The sequence below is a fragment of the Erpetoichthys calabaricus genome, chromosome 11 (genome assembly GCF_900747795.2).
Source record: "Erpetoichthys calabaricus chromosome 11, fErpCal1.3, whole genome shotgun sequence".
NCBI lineage: Eukaryota > Metazoa > Chordata > Cladistia > Polypteriformes > Polypteridae > Erpetoichthys > Erpetoichthys calabaricus.
This window is the reverse complement of record NC_041404.2, coordinates 150924739-150945371: the sequence shown is the minus strand read 5'-3', so window position 1 is coordinate 150945371 and position 20633 is coordinate 150924739. Positions and strand designations below refer to the sequence as shown.

Sequence of the window (20633 nt, the reverse complement as noted above, 5' to 3'; positions counted from 1 at the left end):
GACAGCCAATAGCAAGCCAGTACCACAGGAAATATTAACGGCTGTGGTGGGTTCAGGAACGATCTCGGCTCTTTGTTTCTTTTTTCATTCTGTTACGGTATGTAAAACATGAGATATCAGACAGACAAGCTGCTCTTCTTGTTTGTGAGATCCACTGCCCCCAAAAAGGTGAATAGGCGTAGTGCATTTGGCCGCAGTCTCTGCCATTTTGTTTTTCTTTTTTCCAATTCTGTTTTTTTTTTCTGTTCTGTTTCTGTTCTGTTTTTTAAAACATGCAACATCAGATAGACGAGTGTCTCTTCTGTTTGTGAGGTTCAGTGAGAAGTCAAGCAAAATGACACCTTGTATTGGCGAACTAGAAAGATTACAATATCGAAGCTTTTGAGGTAACTCAGGCCCCTTCTTCAGGCAAGATGAGTTTCATAACGCGTGCGTTCCTTTTTCCTTAGGAGCCATCACCGCATATCAGCTCTCATGCGTACACAGCCCACCCCTCCGTCAAACTGTTTTGAGGGTCCCGTGGGGTTGTGCCATGGCTGAATTTGTTTAAGGTCTCACTGGCAGAAGAAGAAAGGCCACCTGCCCATTACAAGCCTTGATTCAACCTTCCACATTTCAATCCCACTTTTTTCCAATACGGATCAAGTCAAGTTGGTCCAGTTCCACCCTCTGGAAATAACCCTCTATCTGCCGCAGCCAGGTATTACATAGGCGACCCCATGGTCTGGTCCAGCCACTCGGGTCCCCTACAATGAGGATCTTATGAGCTGGATCACCTTTGGGGAAATGCATCACATGGCCATAGTGCCGTAACTGACGCTCTCTCACAATGGAGGTAATGTGCTTCATTTGGGACTCCATGAGCAACACAAAGTTATACCAACGGTACTCAAGGATTTTCCGGAGAGACACAGTACCAAAGGAGTCCAGCCTTCATCTCAGGTCACTGGATAGCGTCCATGTCTCACAACCATATAGCAAGACAGGAAGCACCAGGACTCTAAAGACTTGGACCTTTGTCCCTTTGCATAGATATTGGGAGCACCACACACCCCTTTCCAGCGACCTCATGATCCCCCATGCTCTCCCAATCCATCTACTGACTTCATAGGAAGAGTCACTAGAGACATGAATGTCACTGCCAAGGTAAGTATACCTCTCAGCAAGGTCAACACTCTCTCCGCAGACAGACACACTGCTGATGGCCGTGCCCAAGAGTTCATTAAAGGCCTGGATCTTTGGTTTTTATCCAGGAAACTCGCAAGCCCAGACACTCAGACTCCTCACTTAGTCTCTCAACAGCCCCGATCAGAGCCTCCATTGACTCCGCGAAGATCACAGCATCATCAGCAAAGTCAAGATCCGTGAACCTTTCTTCACCAACAGATGCCCCACAGCCGCTGGACCCCATGACCTTGCCTAACACCCAGTCCATGCAAGCACTGAACAGAGTAGGAGCAGAACACACTGCTGATGAACCTCAGAAACAACTGGGAAAAACATAGAGGTCCTGCCTCCACTCTGCACAGCACTCACAGTACCAATCACTTACTAATTATAAATTAGAAGTTATAACAAAGTGTCTACGAGTGAAAAAAGAGAAAGTGAACAGTAAATGAACAATTAAAGAGATGAGTCAAAAGACAATCAGCCACTTCCATATATTTTCACATAACGAGACCCCAGAGAGGCCTGGCCTAATTATTGTGATAAAAGATGTGATGTGTCCAGCGCCTGACTTTACTGCCATAGCTGAAATGCTGAGGCTGTCTTAACACCCCCCCCCCCACCCCCCCACAGTGCCCAGCACCAGTCCAAAATTAGGACAAACCCAGAAACGTTCAGATCTCTACCCCAGTCTATGTGTGGAAGTGTGTCTGTCTGTCTGTCTGTCTGGCCCAGAAGTACGAGGCTACAGCATGAAGCTGAAAGAAAGCAACTCTGTCGCCAAAGTGAAACCAGTGAGAAAAGAGAAACTCACTTAGCCGCTAATACACAAGCGAGGCGAGCACATCAACAAAACGAAACCTCTGAGGAAAGAGAACCTTGCTTAGCTGCTGATAGACAACGGAGGCGAGTACATCGGCAAAACAAAACCTCCAAAGAGAGAAACTCACTTAGCCGCTAATACACAAACGAGGCGAGCACATCGGCAAAACGAAACCTCCGAGGAGAGAGAAACTCACTTAGCCGCTAATACACAAGCGAGGTGAGCACATCGACAAAACGAAACCTCCGAGGAAAGAGAACCTTGCTTAGCTGCTGACAGACAACGGAGGCGAGTACATCGGCAAAACGAAACTGCAGAGGAAAGAGAAACTCGCTTAGCCACTAATGCACAATCAATGTGATTGAGTGATCGAAGTGCCAGAGTCCATAGTTTCTAGGACCCCCGGGCGTTTTATAGCACAGGCTTACACAGTTAGTAAATATCTATATTCCACTGTCTGTCTGTCTGTCTGTCTGTCTGTCTGTCCGGTTTTTACAAGAGAACTTCTTAACGGATTTAGAGCTGGCTTTTTTTTTCTAGAATTTGCTTGGACTTTCAGTTGATTTTGTGACTTCTCTCATCGCGCTAAGTATCATAGTTCACTAGCCATACTGATTTATTTGTGTGAATCCGAAAGACACGCTGCGGGCCGAGGGGAAGTGGCGGGGCCCTCCACACTCACCCGCCAGCCTCAGGGTGTGTACCTTACATCCAATTAACTAGCAAATGAGAGAACTACTTAACGGATTTAGATCTGGCTTTTTTCTAGAATTTGCTTGAACATTCCGGTTGATTTTGCGGCTTCTCTCATCGCACTAAGAATCATAGTTCGCATGCAGGACCAATATATTCACACTAATCCGACACAGAGGTTCTGGGCTGAGGGAAGGGGGTCGCCAGCCTCTGTTTCAGTCGCTCTATCTCTCGCCACATGTTGGAATGTACCTTGCCTCTGCTTAGCTATCGATACCTGTTTGTTCAGCAGACATTATCATCTAGAGATTGTGAAAGAGTAACATTTGACATTTTTGAGAGAGAGATCAAAGCTGTGTGTGTGTTTTAGAGGGTAGCTGCTCATTGGCAGAGGTATCATGGCTACATGCTTTTCTCCCCACACGGGGGCGCTCTCCCGATCAGATACAGTGCCAGCGTTTGACGTTAGAGCGTACCTACCTTACGCTTGGCCAGAGATACCTTGCCAACTTTTTACATTTTTGGCAAACAGATCACAGCTACATTCTCGCCTCTGATAGCAAAACCAAAAGTATTGTATATCAAGAGGCCCTCAGATACAAAAGCTATCAATATAAGTTCTTCTAAATACAAATTATTACATTTTTTTTAAATTGATTTTTAAAGTTTGTCCTGTTGGTGGAGCCGTGGGAGACATCAAGAAAACATGAAACTGATTTATAAACACAGCCAAGGCGTTACTAGTGTTGCTAATGGCTATCATTGCTTGAAATGCCTCATTTTTAAATTAATTTTTCACATATGGCCCCATTTTCAGGGGCCAGTGTCCTAATGGTCAACTCCCTCCCACTAATACCAATTTGTTCTTTTTTAATTAATTAATGATATATCATAGATGCATATTTTATTATACCTACTTAACTTTTATCAACATTTATCTAACTCTATATTTATTTTTCTAGTATCAGAATGTAGTTTAAGTTAATTTGTTTTGGTTTCAGTAGATGTATTTTTCATATTTTCGATTCTTGTTTTCTTTTTTTCACATCTTCACGCCCCCCTTTTTGTTACTTCGCGCCCCCCTAGGGGGACCCACCCCACAGATTGAGAACCACTGCCTTAATTAGTCCTTTTACAGGCTAATTGGTTATTAGAGAAACCTTTGTGATTGCAGTAGCTCTGCTGACTCCTCTTATTCTGTTCATTTGGGTTCCAAGGCTCTGACCTTCCTAAAGTTCACTTTTGGGTTCACAAATGGCCAAACTGAAGCTGCTTTCACAAGAAAACGCATCAGCCTACTGTTACTTAGCAGAATGAAGGCTACTCCCTCCGTGTGACAGACGGCCAAGAAACTGAAGATTCCATACCAAGGTGACCCCTACTGTCTTGAGTGAAGAGAACAAACCGGATACTGACCAGGACAGAAAAAAAAGAAGGGGACGGCCAAGACAGACAAACAGCAAAAGAGGAGAAGGACCTCAGAGTGTGGAGTGTGAGAAACAAACACCTCACGGGGCCTCACTTGGCTGCTTCCTTAAATTTTCGCCAAATAATCGTGTTAAGTTGTGAAATTATTTTCTATTATTTTATTGTCCTGATGCATTGTAACATCTTTTACTCCCCTTTGGATTTCCCATCAGTGTCTGTAGTTTAAATTTATCACATTTCCAGAACTGTTTCCATTTCCGCTTGTTTCACGTTGTTCTTTATTAATTCACATTGTCATGACTTTATGGGTTTGGCACATGAAGAATTTTATTTTCCACTCTTTTTATTTATTTGTGCATTTTGGCTTTCTCAGTACATTTGCATTGTTCTAACTGTATGATGTTTCCCTGCTACTCTTTTCTATTTAGTTTTGTATTCTAGTTGACACCATACTTGTTTGTGGTCACCAAGCCCGTTGCTGGTCTCATCTCATTACTCTCTGCCTGTGTAGGAGGGCAGCACCCCCAGCTCACTGTCCTGGTTTGGGCATATTATGTTAAAACAACAAAGACTTTAGCTAGTGAATCTCTTTCAGGGAGACAAATCTTTGCGAGTTCCTTTTGACTGAAAGTTGGTTTAGCATTTTGGGTTTCGGTGTCATTGAAGACAAAATGTCTTTTGGCTTCTGACCTTTACTATTTTCAAGACAACGATCCTTTCTCTTATCTCCTGGTCCTGATGCTTATTAATCCTGACTGCTGTCTGACTGGGGCAGGACACACATGTCTGACTGGCTCCTGCAAGGGGGTTTCAAATGATCACTCCAGGTCATAAGTACGCCATTAGTATTCTGGAAACTTCTCTTGTCTGATATGTGCTCTCATGATAACTGAGGTACCTGTTGTAGGAGAAAAACTTAATAGCCAGCAGAATGCAAGCTTTAGTTACTATCACTGTATATAAAGTGCATGAGTATGTGTGTGTGTGTGCATAAAAAATATATATATTGTGATGCCCGGGCGTGTACAGCCACCCTAACCCCGACACAGACAGGCAGGACTCGGGTTCAGCACGGAACACACACTTATATTTACAGCTGGGGAGCACTTTCCTCTGCTCTCCACAGAACAGCAAAGCACCAACACAGTCCCTTTAATGCCCCTCCAGTCCTCCACACAGGCTTTGCCCTCTTCCTCCCAACTCTGGCCAATGACTTCTGATGACTGGCTCCCTTTTAAAGGGCACACGGAAGGACTCCAGGTACCCAATGAGCTTCTTCCAGCAAAACTTCTGGGTGTGGCAGACGTGCTGCCAAATAGGGCCCCACAGTTGTCCATGTGCACCCTGGTGGTGGCCACGGACCCCAACAGTGTTGAGCTTCTATGCTTATGACCCATAACCCCGCTGGAAACCAAGGGGGCTGTCCCCTGATTGTCTGGAGGAGAAACTGACCTGGAAGTGCTCTCTCCCCCGGGCCTTCCATAATAAGGGCCCAAACCATCCACCACTATATATATATATATATATATATATATATATATATATATATATATATATATATATATACTTACTAGCTGCATGTGGTCTTTGGGACTAAAAAGCAACCCATGATGATGATACCACATCTTAGCCACATCACTGGCATACGAGTCCTGTTAATGTTTGTGTTGAGAAAACACCTCCAGATAGACAATGTGTGTAGTGAAAACCTCAAGCCTTGCCCTCCGTTGCTGAAGTGTTTCACGTGCACGTTGTTGACCCTCAGCGTTTGCTTTGTTTCAACGCTGTGTCTCTTTATCTGTACCATTAGCACAATGTCATTGAGTGGTGGTGGCATCTGCTGCACACACGTCTTTCATAATGAGAAGTGAGGGGCATGCAAGCTATGCCTATCATATAGTGCCTTACAGATTTATTATATAGTGCCTTACATATCTATCTATCTATCTATCTATCTATCTATCTATCTATCTATCTATCTATCTATCTATCTATCTATCTATCTATCTATCTATCTATCTATCTATCTATTATATAGTGCCTTTTCTATCTATCTATCTATCTATCTATCTATCTATCTATCTATCTATCTATCTATCTATCTATCTATCTATCTATCTATCTATCTATCTATTATATAGTGCTTTTTCTATCTATCTATCTATTTATCTATCTATCTATCTATCTATCTATCTATCTATCTATCTATCTATCTATCTATCTATCTATCTATCTATCTATTATATAGTGCCTTTTCTATCTATCTATCTATCTATCTATCTATCTATCTATCTATCTATCTATCTATCTATCTATCTATTATATAGTGCCTTTTCTATCTATCTATCTATCTATCTATCTATCTATCTATCTATCTATCTATCTATCTATCTATCTATCTATCTATCTATCTATCTATCTATCTATCTATCTATCTATCTATCTCTAAGTGGTATATCCAGGGGTTTTCTTTTCCTTGTATCTGATACTTGTTGTCTCCACGACCCTCCTTTGGATAAGCAGCTTTAGAAACTGCTGTTTGTATACACAGTATACTGTGTGTGTCTGAGTGTGTCCACTATATGTATACATACACATACACTTCTTTCCTTCAGTATTTGTAGGGAGAATGATAAATCCAATGTGTCCCGCACAGGACTAGTTTCTGCTGTATATTTAGAGTATATCCCTGTGGTATATATAATTTAAGTCAAAAAAGCATTGGGAGTGTTTCACAGTGAAGAGAATCATGGGAGGAAGTCACTGACCACGTGTCCGTTTCAGTCCCTGGTGTGGAGGAGGTGCCATATAAATACATCACGTCTGACGTCACTTCTCCATCTACGTCACAAGTCTCTGCCCCTTCAGGTCCCCCAGGTATTCAAACATTGAGCTCACTGGTAGTCGCCGTTCATTACTCAAACAGCTTCTACACACAAAGAGGACGGAGCTCCCATCCAGAGAAGCCAACACCTTTATTTTGAGGATAGAATATAACGGCCATTTTCACTTCTATTTTTGCCACTTGGACATTAAACAGTGAGCTCCTTTGGGACGATAACACTTTATCTGTTTTATTCTTTAACAGTGGTTATCGGTGTTGAGTGAATCCGTCTGCATTTGCAGAGAGGGTGTTTCTCAATCCTCTCCTCCCTTTAAAATGAAACGCGAGCTGCCAAAAGTGCCACACGCCCCTCGGGCGGTTTTAGAAGCTTTATCTGCTAAAAGTCGTTTCTGAAGACATCAGGGCCAGAGTAGCCAGCCTCACCTGTCATGAGTCACTTGCCTTAATTTCTGTCTAATGAATTTGGGTCTTATCCTAATTAAAATACAAAGGTCTAAAGATTTTAATTGCTTCTGGGCACAGCAAGACTAATACAAATTGAATTAGAGGCCCTCTTCTCTCTCTGCTGAGTTCTCAGGCCCTGCTTGGCATCCGGCAGCAGCTGCTGTGGCAGTTTTGAAGTCGGGTTAAATACTGATGCCCGATGGTCAAATGTGTCACGCTTTCAAAAAGACATCAATAAAGACATTGATAGATGAATGGGCAGATAAAAAAGACACTTGAAGCACCAAGGCCTGGTGCTGCTGAAGACCCATGTTCATTCATTCATTCCTTCAGTTTCCAAACCCGCTTATCCAATGGAGGATTATGGGGAGCTGGAGCCTATCACAGCAAGCACTGGGCACCAGGGAGGAACAATCCCAGGACAGGATGCCAGTCCATTACAGGGTGAACAGACGCACACACACATACCAGGGGCCAATCCAGCTAACCACATAAAGGTGCCAAACTCACAAGGGGTTCCCTGATGTTCACCACCACATAGCCACAAAGAAACTACTGAACCCCTTATGGGGGATCACCAAAAATGAAACCCCAAAATGGAGCTGAGAATCTGAGAATTGGAGGGTGGTGGTTCACTATCTTGCAAACCCAAATGGTCCCTGTGCATGCGTGTGTGTGTGTGTGTGTGTGTGCGTGTGTGTGTGTGTGCTCCATGATGGACTCATACTCCATCCATGACTGTTTCCAACTTTGCTACTGAGATTGGCTCCAGATTCTGCGTGACCCTGATGTTGAAGTTACCATTAATCCCAAACTCAAAATCCTTAATACAAAACAAAAAACAATTCCTTAAGAACCATAAACTCTCCGTTATCCACAATCTTGGACAAATGTTGTCTGCCACCTTTACGTGGTCACACTGATGATGTAGAATTACGTGAGTGTCATCCAAAGTGCGGAGAGGCATCAAGAGTGTTGTATTCCAGACAGGGTTCTTCCCCAGGCTGGGGTTCAAATGTTGTTTTTATGTTTTTTTGTTCAATTTTAGTTCCTTCATTTATGTAAACAGTGTTGGTCATTTAGTTTCTATGTACCTACGTATCTTCTTTTATGTTCGGTGTGTTTTGTGGGTGGTCCTTGAGATACGGGGCCACCCACCAAAACCATTAAGGAATTGCCCTCATCCCTTTAAAGGCTGAAAAAGCCCACAGTCCCCTGTGGTTCATTGAATGCTCTCTTTCTTGTTATCTTTATATATCTACTTCTACATTCAGTGTGCATGTCGAGAGATTGGGCAACCCACCCATCACCATTAAGGGATTGCCCTCATCCCTGTAAAGGTTGAGAAAGCCCACAGTCCCTTGCGGTTCATTGAATGCTCTGTTTTCCATGATCTTTATGCATCTTCTTATATGTTGTGTGTGTTTTGTGGTTTGTCCCCAAGAGACAGGACCACCCACCCATCACCATTAAGGGATTACCCTCATCCCTGTAAAGGCAGAGAAAGCCCACAGTCCCTTGCGGTTCATTGAATGCTCTGTTTTCCATGATCTTTACATATCTACTTCTACGTTCTGTGTGTTTTGTGGGTGGTCCTCATGAGACGGGGCCACCTACCCATCACAATCAAAGGACTGCCCTCATCTCTATAAAAGCTGAGAAAGCCCACAGTCCCTTGCGGTTCATTGAATATTCTGTTTCTCTTGATCACTGTGCTTGTTGTGAATTTACAGAATTTTTGCCCCATTTTGCTCAGTTGTTTGACTTTTCTTGGACTTTCGTGATTGCTTTCAGGATTGCCTCTTTGAAGGCATTGCATTCCATGCCTTTTGTCTTGTGATCCTCAGAGCTTATTTTTGTCCTACAGAACATTTTAGTATAAATAAACTTTCTTAATCTGCCTCGCAGCAAGGATATCATGAGTTTGTGTCCCGGGTCGTCTCTTTGTGGTAGCGCTTTGAGTAGTGAGAAAAATCACACTATATATATAGGTGAGGAAGTATTATTATTTACAAAGATACCCCTTTTTGTTTCTAGCTGGAGGTTGAAGGTATTTCTCCCTCTTGTGAGTATTTTTGAGATTCTCTTGGGACTTTTGCACTTACGAACTGTCACACACATGCGAGTAGGAGGCAGCTGAAGGGCCTGAGCAATAATAATTCCATGCCAGACCAGGGGGTGGCGGGGTGAACTGACTGTCTCTCTCAGTTCCTTGCAGACCTTTCTCAGTAAATCCCGCCAGCTTCCGGCGCCTCTGATGATGTCACTTCCTCTTTTTTCTCCAGTGCCCCTGATGACATCACGTTCCGGTTGTTTTTCCGCTGTGTGATAATGATGTTACTTCTGGTTCTGGTGGCTTCAATGGCATCACTTCTGGTTTTGGCGCTGATGACGTAATTTCCTGCACTGGTTAATAAAGATGCAATCTTTGATATTATACCCGCAGTTCGGTTTTGGACTTGGACCTATTTTGCAGCCTTGGAACAATATATGGGTGGCTGACCCAAACCTTCATGATGTCTTTGACTCGTTCTTGTGACAGAACTCTCTAGTTTATAACAAAGAGAACATAAACCAAATATAAAGCCAAATCTCCAACAATCTTGCCTTCTCCAATCCACTTGTAGATCTCACAATCCCTTTCGCCGACATTCGTGAACAGAATGTCGAGAAACTTGCACTCCACCATGAAGGCCCATCCACTCTTTTCTGAGAGAAATCAATGAGCTCAGATTTGAAGGTGCTGATCGCCATCTCGGCCACTTCATACTCGGCAAAGGTCACAATCAGGTGAGGCAAAGGGGACAACATCATCTGCATAAATGCTACCCCTGGCCTAAAAAGACGTACCGTAGATCCAGCAACATTCTTTTAATTTAAGGGTGAATCATATATTCGAGGACACCAGCAGAAATTAAGGAGAAGTGCATTTAAAATTGAAGAAAGGAAGAACTTTTTTTTGCAATGGGTTGTGGGTCTCTGGAACAAACTACCAGGTCACAGAGTTGAAGCAGAAACCGGGAGAATCTTTAAGAAGAATCTGGATGAGATGCTGGGACAGCTTATCTATTAACTAAAGAAACGAGAATGATGGACTGAGTGGTCGCCTCTCGTTTTTCAAATTTGATATGTTCTGAAGACCCCTAGAGTAACTGTTAAAGGTTTGAAGGTTCATAAGTCTACCAAACGCAAAACATTCAACTGGCATGGTGTCCATGGCAGGACACCAAATGTAAAGCTGAATTGGTTGAAGGTTGAATTGTTCAGGGAGAATATGCAGTTCTACAAATCATGCAAAAACATGAAAACATTACCTCAGTGACGTGGTGTGGTGGATAGAGCATCGGGATTTGGGGCTGCTTTGGCAGTCTGAACAGCTTGTCATCATTGAGTAGAAAATGAACGAACACGTTTCTCAAGGTGTCCTACAGGATAATGTCAGGGTGGTGGCCCACCAGCTTATGATCAGTAGACGTTCTGAGATACAGCTGGACAAGGACCCTAATCGTCAAAGTAAATCTAATACAAAGTGGATTCCTAAAAAGAACTTCTGCCTTTTGCAGTGTCCCAGTCACAGCCCAGACCTTAACACAATGGAGATGCTGCAGAATGACCTCAACAGAGCCATTCACACCAGATATTCTAAGAATATGGCTGAGCTCAAGCAGTTCTCTAAGAAAGAATGGTCCAAAATTTTTTCTGAATGTTGTGCAGGTCTGATCTGCAGCTACCAGAAGCTCTTCTTAGAGGTCATTGCTGCCAAAGGAGGTTCAGGTTCAACCAGATCTTAAATCCAAGGGTTCACTTACTTTGCAGTGGCCCAGTCAGAGCCCAGACCTCAATCCAACAGAGATGCTGCAGCCATTCACACCAGACGTCCCAAGAATATGGCTGGGCTCCAGCAGTCCTGTAAGGAAGGAAGGCCCAGAATTCCTCCTGATCGTTGTGCAGGTCTGATCTGCAGCTACCAGAAGGTCTTCTTAGAGGTCACTGCTGCCAAAGGTGGTCCAACCAGATACTAAATCCAAGGGGTCACTTACTTTGCAGTGGCCCAGTCAGAGTCCAGACCTCAACACATCAGAGATGCTGAAGCCATTCACACCAGACATGCTCAGAATATGGCTCAGCTCAAGTAGTCTTGTAAGAAATGATGGGCCAAAATTCCTCCTGAATGTTGTGCAGGTCTGATCTGTAGCTACCAGAAGCTCTTCTTAAAGGTCACTGCTGCCAAAGGTGGTCCAACCAGTTATTAAATCCAAGGGGTCACTTACTTTGCAGGGTCCTAGTCAGAGCCCAGACACTAAACCAATGGAGATGCTGTGGAAGGACCTCCAGAGAACCGTTCACACCAGACATCCTAAGAATATGCTCTAAGGAAGAATTGTCCAAAATTTCTTCTGAATGTTGTGCAGGTCTGTATTGCAGCTACCAGAAGCTCTTCATTGATGCCAAAGAAGGTTGAATCAGATCTTAAATCCATGAGTTCACTTACCTTGCAGGTTCCCAGTCAGAGTCCAGACCCTAACCCAATGGAGATGCTGCAGAATGACCCCTATTGTGCCGTTCACATCAGACACCCTAAGAATATGGCTGACCTGAAGCAGTTCTCTAAGGAAGGATGGCCCAGAATTCCTCCTGAATGTTATGCAAATCTGATCTGCAGAAGGTCTTCTTAGAGGTCATTGCTGCCAAAGGTGGTCCAACCAGATATTAAATCCAAGGGGTCACTTAGTTTGCAGTGGCCCAGTCAAAGTCCAGACCTTTAACCAATAGAGATGCTGTGGAAGGACCTCCAGAGAGCCATTCACACCAGAAGTCCTAAGAATATGGCTAACCTGAAGCAGTTCTCTAAGGAGGAATGCTCCACAATTCCTCCTGAATGTTGCGCAGGTCTGATCTGAAGCTACCAGAAGCTCTTCTTAGAAGGACACTGCTGCCAAGGAAGCTTGAACCTCCAGAGATCCGTTCACACCAGACTCCCTAAGAATATGGCTGAGCTCAAGCTGTCCTATAAGGAATGGTGGCCCAAAATTCCTCCTGAACTTTGTGCAGGTCTGATCTGCAGCTGCTAGAAGCTCTTCTTAGAGGTCACTGCTGCCAAAGGTGGTCTATCCAGATCTTAAATCCCAGGGTTCTCTTACTTTTTCCACAGCACACTGTGAATGCTTGATGAGTTTCTTCAATAAAAACATGAAAGATTATAAATATTGGTGCGTTAGTCCATTGTGTTTGTCAATAGTTGTTACTTAAGATGAACACCGGATCACATTTTCTTACCAAATAACATGGAAGACCATGTCCTACCAAGGGGTTCACATACTTTTTCTTGCCACTATGTGACTATGATAGAAACACTCAAATGGAGCTGCTCCCAAGCCGATAGACTGTCCCTTTGTCATGTGAGTTGGGCAGCAGACGTCAAATCCACAATTTGTCACCTCAGGTTTGTGCAGCTCTTGCAGAGGGCATCACCCCAGGAACTTGAACCCAGGACCTCAGGGGGTGTGGGTCAAGGGGAAAAAAACGAGCATCTTAACTTGCGGATCTACAGGAGTGGTCCTCTCGGCTGTCAGGCGACTATCATTCGGCTCCTTTTATTTCCACTCAGTTATTATTAGAATTTTTGATTTTTCTGATGGTTGACTCCCAGTTTACAAACGTGGATGTGTTTTCAATTATCTAGCTCTCCGTTAAGGCTATGTCACATATAAATGGCCTCAGCTGAAGAGCCTGGGGCAGGCCTTCCAGTAAAGTATATTTATTCATCAAAGAAATTAAAGGTTTCCAATTATTACGAAGATTCAGAACGCGCCACCGATTTCCACTTTGTCAAGTTTATCTCCCGTCTTCAACGAGGCCGGAATTTGCAGCGAGCACTTTGTCAAACAAATGGATCCCAGTGTGGATAAATGCACCTTGCGGGCCTCGTTATCACAAGCACAGGGGTGGGGGGGAGAGGGGGGCTCGCACGGAAGTGAGCGAGTGTCGCCTTAAGCTCGGCTCGTGTCGATGACGGCGGCAAGGTCAAATGTCTCCTTTTCCTTGAAAGTTTGGAAAAAAGAAAAAAAGAAACCATCGGCAATTCAACTCCAACCTCGGCAGAATCACACAAAGAGTTTGTTATCCTCTTGAATAATTTAGGACGTTTTGATCACCGAGTCACGTTTCTTTGATCGCAGCACGTCCCCGAGATGAGATGCAATCAGCCAGTGGAAAAGACTTGACTCTGCGGCCAGAGGGTAAGGACTCAGGATCAGCTTTAGAGCAGGTATAGAAAACAAAATGCCACGGCTTTGTTCGATTTGCAACTTTTAATCTCCTCGGCATGTGGCAGCTGCAGTGCAGTTCTGGCTGAAGTGTGGAAGAAATGGCTCACGCTGCTAAAGAGGACCCCGAAGAAGGGGAGAAGGACACAGAATATATTATGCCAGGCTGAGCATGACAATAAGGGTCTAACTGCAGCCTGCAATACCTATGACACTAATGCCCACAATGTCAGTCACGAAATGCCCTTTGAGTCAGATAACCCTGCCACAACACAACCCTAATATTAACCACCGTGTAACGGGGCCCTAATGTTAACCACAGTCCAACGCGATGGGTGATACGTGACTGATGTTGGGGGCATTTTGTGATGTTGGGACATTACATGACTGACCTCATAGGTAATGGGGTCTGCAATTACAATCTTGAGCATGGCACCAATCAGGGCGCTACAGGCCTCCCTTTAGAACAGGGGTGCTTAACTTGAGGTCCATGGACCCCTATGGGGGGGGGTCCATGGATGGGTTTCAGGGGGGTCCATGAGGGTCAGATAAAAATTAACATTTACTGTATATTCACTATACAGCCCGGTACTGTGAACTTTCCCACGTGCTACGTCTCTCGCCGTTATTTTTCTCGTAATTGTTGATCTCCCCTAAGCCTAATTGCGTGAGTTACATATTCGTGAGAGAAATAACAGGGGAAGAAAAATATAAAAATGTCATGTGAGAAAAATGTCGGCTGATAAATAAAGTACCTGCATGCAAAATTGCTTTTATGTGAATATTTCCGGGGAAGGGGGTCCATAGCTTTCAGCAGATTCTTAAAGGGGTCTGTGACTCAAAAAAGTTTAAAAATCACTGGTTTAGAAGGATATGGGGTGGGGGGGGGCTCTCTTGATTAAGCTAACTTGCTAATAAATGTTAACGTTACAGATGTCATGAGAATTAGCAAGATTACATTAACTTGCTTAGTGGAGGCTTTGATCCAAAGTGACTTACAAGAGAGGTCTGCATTATCGAGTCTGTGGGACAGTTTGGGGACAAGATGACAAAATTGATCATTACAAGTGGAGAGCGCAGAACAAAATGCAAGCGAGTTACAATTCCTTGGCTATGGTTAGATAGAAATTCACCAGACAGGACAGGCCTCAAGCATTTCCTAAGCACATTGAAAGAGTCAGAAAGTCTGAATGGAAGTGGGCAGCCTGTTGTACCAGCGGAGAGTCCGGATTGAGATCTGATACGTCACCAGACGTCCACTCGTCATAGGAGACCTCACAAGTGTCTCCATATCTGTCGGTGCTGACCCGTTGACTACTCTGTAAGGCAAGCATCAATGATTCTCCGGGGAGCCAGTGTTGTGATCTGAACATGAGGAGTGACGTGTGCCCACCTTGGCTGGTTGAACACCAGAGGTGCTGCTGCATTTTGAATCATCATCATGTCAGTAGAGAGTTGATGGTAGTCTAGCAAAGCCTGGACCAGGTTAGATGATTGAGATCAGGCATTGGACCATGAGCCACGTGGGGGGCATTTGAGTTAAATGACGAGGTTAGGTGCAAATAATCCAACACAAGAGGTGGGCACCCTGGCAAACACTGATGCCCTCAGAGAGCTTCACAGGGCAGTTACCACTACAATGGACATTACTAAAATGACATTATTAAATTTATAAATTAATCTTATAAATTATTATTATAAAATGACATTATTAAATTATTATTATTAAATGTATAAATTATTATTATTAAATTATTACAATGCCATTGGACACTGGGCGGCACAGTGGCGCAGTGGGTAGCGCTGCTGCCTCACAGTTGGGACACCTGGGGACCTGGGTTCGCTTCCCGGGTCCTCCCTGCGTGTAGTTTGCATGTTCTCCCCGTGTCTGCGTGGGTTTCCTCCGGGCGCTCCGGTTTCCTCCCACAGTCCAAAGACATGCAGGTTAGGTGGATTGGTGATTCCAAATTGTCCCTAGTGTGTGCTTGGTGTGTGGGTGTGCTTGTGTGTGTCCTGCGGTGGGTTGGCACCCTGCCCGGGATTGGTTCCCTGCCTTGTGCCCTGTGTTGGCTGGGATTGGCTCCAGCAGACCCCCGTGACCCTGTGTTCGGATTCAGCGGGTTGGAAAATGGATGGATGGATGGATGGACACTACTGCTGCCCAGTGTTCCTTGTCAAGCCACATTTGAAAAGCCCACAGTAACTCACAGATCAAACCCATTTCTAAATGAAGGGGGGCCATCACACTAATCCAAACCTGAAGCCCCTCACCGGCCTTCACCATCCCCTCAAAACGCCACCGCTTCAGCAGATGAGCCGGCCGTGCCGCTCTCGATAATCAGATCCTGCTGGCCGCTGCAAATTGACCTGAAACTAATTTCTGCTCAATATCTCCGAGGAACAAAAAAGTGCTAACAACGGGGGGATACAAATGGCTTTAAAATGGGCAAGTGTAGAAACATAATTAAATGTGCTGATAGCATCGTCCTTCTATTCACTGGGATTTAAGCTTCCTCTCCGCAATAAAGTATTCGCTCCATCTATTAAAGCGCTCCAGCAATCAGGCTCGCGTACGGGCGACGTACGGCAATCTGAAATCATTGTCCGCCCCAACATAATAATGTCTTTTTTGTCTTTCATCCATTTTTCTAGATGGCAATGACACAATAAAGCATAAATGCTGACCGGCAAAATGCAGCGCAGCTCATCACCAGCCAACCCACGGAGTGAAACGATAGGAGGTGGGCTCTGTGGCAGCACTTCTGATGCCAGCCTGCTGGGCGAATGTCACTTCGAACTCAGAGAAAATGAAGTGGGTGGGGCCAGGGGAGCCAGCTTGGGTCACTTACAGCTGATTCGGGGCACTAGAGGTTAGGGCACTAGACCAGGAACCACAAGGACGCCAATTCAAACTGGCATATAGAAGTGGTATGTGGCCCTCAGCAAGTCACTTAACTTATTCATGATCTGACTATAAAAAAATGAAAGTCACTGTAGATAGACTGGAAGTAAAAAATGGAAGTCACCTTAGATATTCAGGAAGTAAAAAATGGAAGTCACTATAGATAGACTGGAAGTAAAAAATGGAAGTCACCTTAGATATTCAGGAAGTAAAAAATGGAAGTCACTATAGATAGACTGGAAGTAAAAAATGGAAGTCACCTTAGATATTCAGGAAGTAAAAAATGGAAGTCACTATAGATAGACTGGAAGTAAAAAATGGAAGTCACTTTAGATAGTCAAGAAGTAAAAAATGGAAGTCACTGTAGATAGCAATGTACACAATAATAACAAATATTTTAGACCCACTGTCATACCCCATATAATGGGCATCAACTCCAAATCTACACTCTGAACATCTTGTAGTTCAGGACCAAGCAGATCAGGGTGGGAAACTGAGACATTGACAAAAATATTGTGCAAAAACATCAGTGTGCAAGTGTCAGGTTAAAGGTTTTATGTGTTGGGGGGACTGGGCAATTGAAACCACCCATCCATCCATTACCTCTTCTTCCTCTTCATCTTTTCCCTCTTTTATGCAGAATTAGCTGCCCCCTGTGGCCCCTGTAAGAGTTAAATTTGAACCCTGGTCCAATGTGCACCTGGCATGTGTCCGAGTCTCATATCCTTCTGAGCTTATGCTTAAAAGCTGATGCTGTTATTTTATTATTCACTATGATAAATGTATTTCTTGTTATTTTATATAACCCCTAAAGAGAAAAAAATATATATTTATGGCATAACCTTACTTCTATAATACTAAGTTTCCTGTTTTTGTACTTAGCTGGATCATAATATATATAGGCCATTGTTCTTTATTTTAAACCATTGTGGTGAAATTCACACATCTCCTAAAATAATAATAAAAATAATACATTTTACATGTCATTTACATCCTAAGCTAACAGGACTATCAATCAAATTGTGGTCATCTAAGGTATCAATATCTGCCATGTCCCGTTAGCAACTGGGTGTAACCAATCATGTTAAAAGTTTTCTGAATTCCTTTTAAAGAATAGTGACTTAATCAATGGATTGTATAAATATCTCTAAATATCTCTTCGGAGATTTAGATAAGTTTTAATGATTGACGCTTTCTCCTGCCTGTGGGTTGGGTGGGGGGGGGGGCTGAGGGGGGTCTGTATTCATAATTTTCTTCCATGCGCGTAGCAGAGAAACCAGACAAACTTTAAAAATCAATAAACAAACAGGTATCGCTAGCTAAGCGGAGGCAAGGTCCACTCCAACACGTGGCGCCAGGTACACTGCTGGTGTGTGAGTGAGGCGGGCCCTGCCAGGCTCTCCACCCAGGATAACAACAACAACATTTATTTATATAGCACATTTTCATACAAAAAGTAGCTCAAAGTGCTTTACATAATGAAGAGAAGAAAAATAAAAGACAAAATAAGAAATTAAAATAAGACAACATTAATTAACATAGAATGTCACGCTTCCCCCTCCCCTCAGCCTGCAGCCGCTCTCTCGGATTTGCGTGAATAAATCAGTGTCACAAACGAACTGTGATACTTAGCACGATGAAAGAAGTTGGGATATTCAAGCAAATTATAGAAAAAAAAAAAAACGTGTTAAATCCGTTAAGTAGTTCTCTCGTGAAAAGTGGACAGACAGACAGACAGACAGATATTGGATTTTATATATATAGAGAGAGACTGATATGCCTGATCACCCTTCTCCAAACAGCTCGGTCCTACTCTTCCCCGCCAGTCTTCTTTTACTTTATCCATCCATCTCCGCTTTGTCCTCCCTCGCTTTCTCTTCCCCTGGACTTCCATTCCCATCATTCTTCTGCCCACATCTTCATTGTCTCTCCTCATCACATATCCACACCACTCCAATCTAGTTTCCGGTACTTTCTTAGAGTTCTCTCCCACCTTTGCTGTTCCTCTGATGGTCTCATTTCTTATTCTGTCCTTCTCTGTAATTCCACATGGCCATCTCAGCACTCTCGTTTCTGCCATGCCTAACTCCTTCTCCTGCGCTCCCTTCACTGCCCATGTCTCAGCTCCATATATTATGGCTGCTCTTAAAACTCTCTTATAACCTTGACCTTAAGTTCTCGATCACTCAATACTCCCCATACCTTCTTCCAATTGTTCCATCCACACTGCACCCTATGGGGTTATCTCTGCACCTAATTCTGGGCTACCACTGATTGTAGATATTAAAACTTCTCCACTCTTTTCAGTTGATATCCCCGTGGGTTAACTTCTGAATTCCAATCATCGATAAACCTCAGATTTTCTGTATTTTTCCTATATATCTTCAATCCTCTACCTTCCAAAGCCCTTCCCCATTCTTCTAAATTCTTCGTTTCTGGTGCTTCACAACACAATATCATCAGCACCAAGGGGACTGGTGCTTTTATCCCACATATGCAGATCAAAGAAGTAAGGACTTACAGAAGACCCCTGGTGCAGAACTACTCTAATTGGGGTCTTGCATGTTACCCCAGCACTGCTTTTAATCCGAGTCCTCACTCCCTCATGCATATCCGGGACAACCTCTGCTGCTCCTTCCCCTCTCGTGCACCTTCAGACTTCTTGATGTGGCGCTCTATCATAGACCTTCTCCAAATCAATGACCACCATATACAAACCTTTCTTTTCAATGATCTGTCTCAAAAACCAAACTGCTCCTCCCCTAAGGTGGTCTTTCCTCCAAGCCCCTATAATCTATTCCCAACATTTCATTGTGTGTGACATCAGCTTTATCTCTCTATAGTTTCCACAATCTTGAAACTCTCCCTTCTCCTGATAGATTGTACAACAAAAATGGCACAATGTATGTACAAAAAGTGCCATGCAGTTCTTTTCTTTATATATTTTTATTGATTTTAATTAGAAACAGATAACATCCATTACGGTCAAGTCAAGTTTAACAAATCAATGCAAAATTCGACCCCCCCACCCAAAAGAAAGAGAAAGGAGCCAACAACCGCAGCTACTTTATGAAAGGAGCAAGAACACAAGGGTATCCTCCATCCATCCATTATCCAACCCGCTATATCCTAACTACAGAGTCACGGGGGTCTGCTAGAGCCAATCCCAGCCAACACAGGGCACAAGGCAGGAAACAAACCCTGGGCAGAGTGCCAGCCCACCGCAGGGCACACACACACTAGGGACAATTTAGAATCACCAATGCACCTAACCTGCATGTCTTTGGACTGTGGGAGGAAACCCACGCAGACATGGGGAGAACATGCAAACTCCACGTAGGGAGGACCCGGGAGGCGAACCCAGGTCACCAGGTCTCCCAACTGCGAGGCAGCAGTGCTACCCACTGTGCCACTGTGCCGCCCCAAGGGTATCCTTTTCCCCAAAATGGAAGCTTATTCTAAAATGTTATTGATTCAATCCTGCCATATTTTTAACTCTTTAAGGGCTGAATATTTTTCCCAAAAACACAAGTTTCTGAAAAGCAATGGTTTCACACAGAAATCAACTTAAAATGTCTGTTGCTGCATGCTGTGGCTGCCAGTTTGCCGAGAATGTGCGGCAGGCTTGCTGCCAGGCTGTCTTCGCGTGGCTGGGGCAGCAGCAGCAGCGGTCACAGTCACAGTGCATTGCAATCTGGTTTCTATCATTGTTAAGTGGCAGGCGTGTCAGCTATATGAACCCGTTCTGCACCACCACGATTAGCTGGGGACCAGTCAGCTGAAGCTGGAACCTCACATTCGTTTTTGATCACTTGTATCAAAATCGGAGTCCGGCAAGTCATAGTCCAGTTCAGAGACATCAGGCAAAACTTTGTCAACGGAGTATTTTGCTTTACCCATTCGCTTTGATCTGTCGCCATTATGTCAGTGGCATTTTTGCTCTTGTTTGCGCCTTGCTACTCACACGACCGCAGGAAATCTCGGTCAAACTAATTAAGCTAACTTTCCTTCTAGCACTGAGAGTCCAACTTAAACATAACAGTTGGTTTTGTCACAGTTTACAGT

General features: G+C 43.9%; 1 protein-coding gene across 22 annotated transcripts in view; it reads right to left on the bottom strand.

Moving 5' to 3' along the window:
• rbfox1 (RNA binding fox-1 homolog 1) overlaps window positions 1-20633 on the bottom strand; it is a 2603746-nt gene that overhangs the window by 1219389 nt on the left and 1363724 nt on the right. Inside the window, exon 2 of one of the 22 annotated variants that reach the window (XM_051933423.1) lies at window positions 2118-2233. The exons of 20 other annotated variants lie outside the window; for them this stretch is intronic. The gene's annotated coding sequence lies outside the window, so the exon portion shown is untranslated. Of the gene's footprint in view, window positions 1-2117; window positions 2284-20633 lie in introns of those variants that run through there. One more of the 22 variants, XM_051933421.1, reaches the window with a different exon arrangement.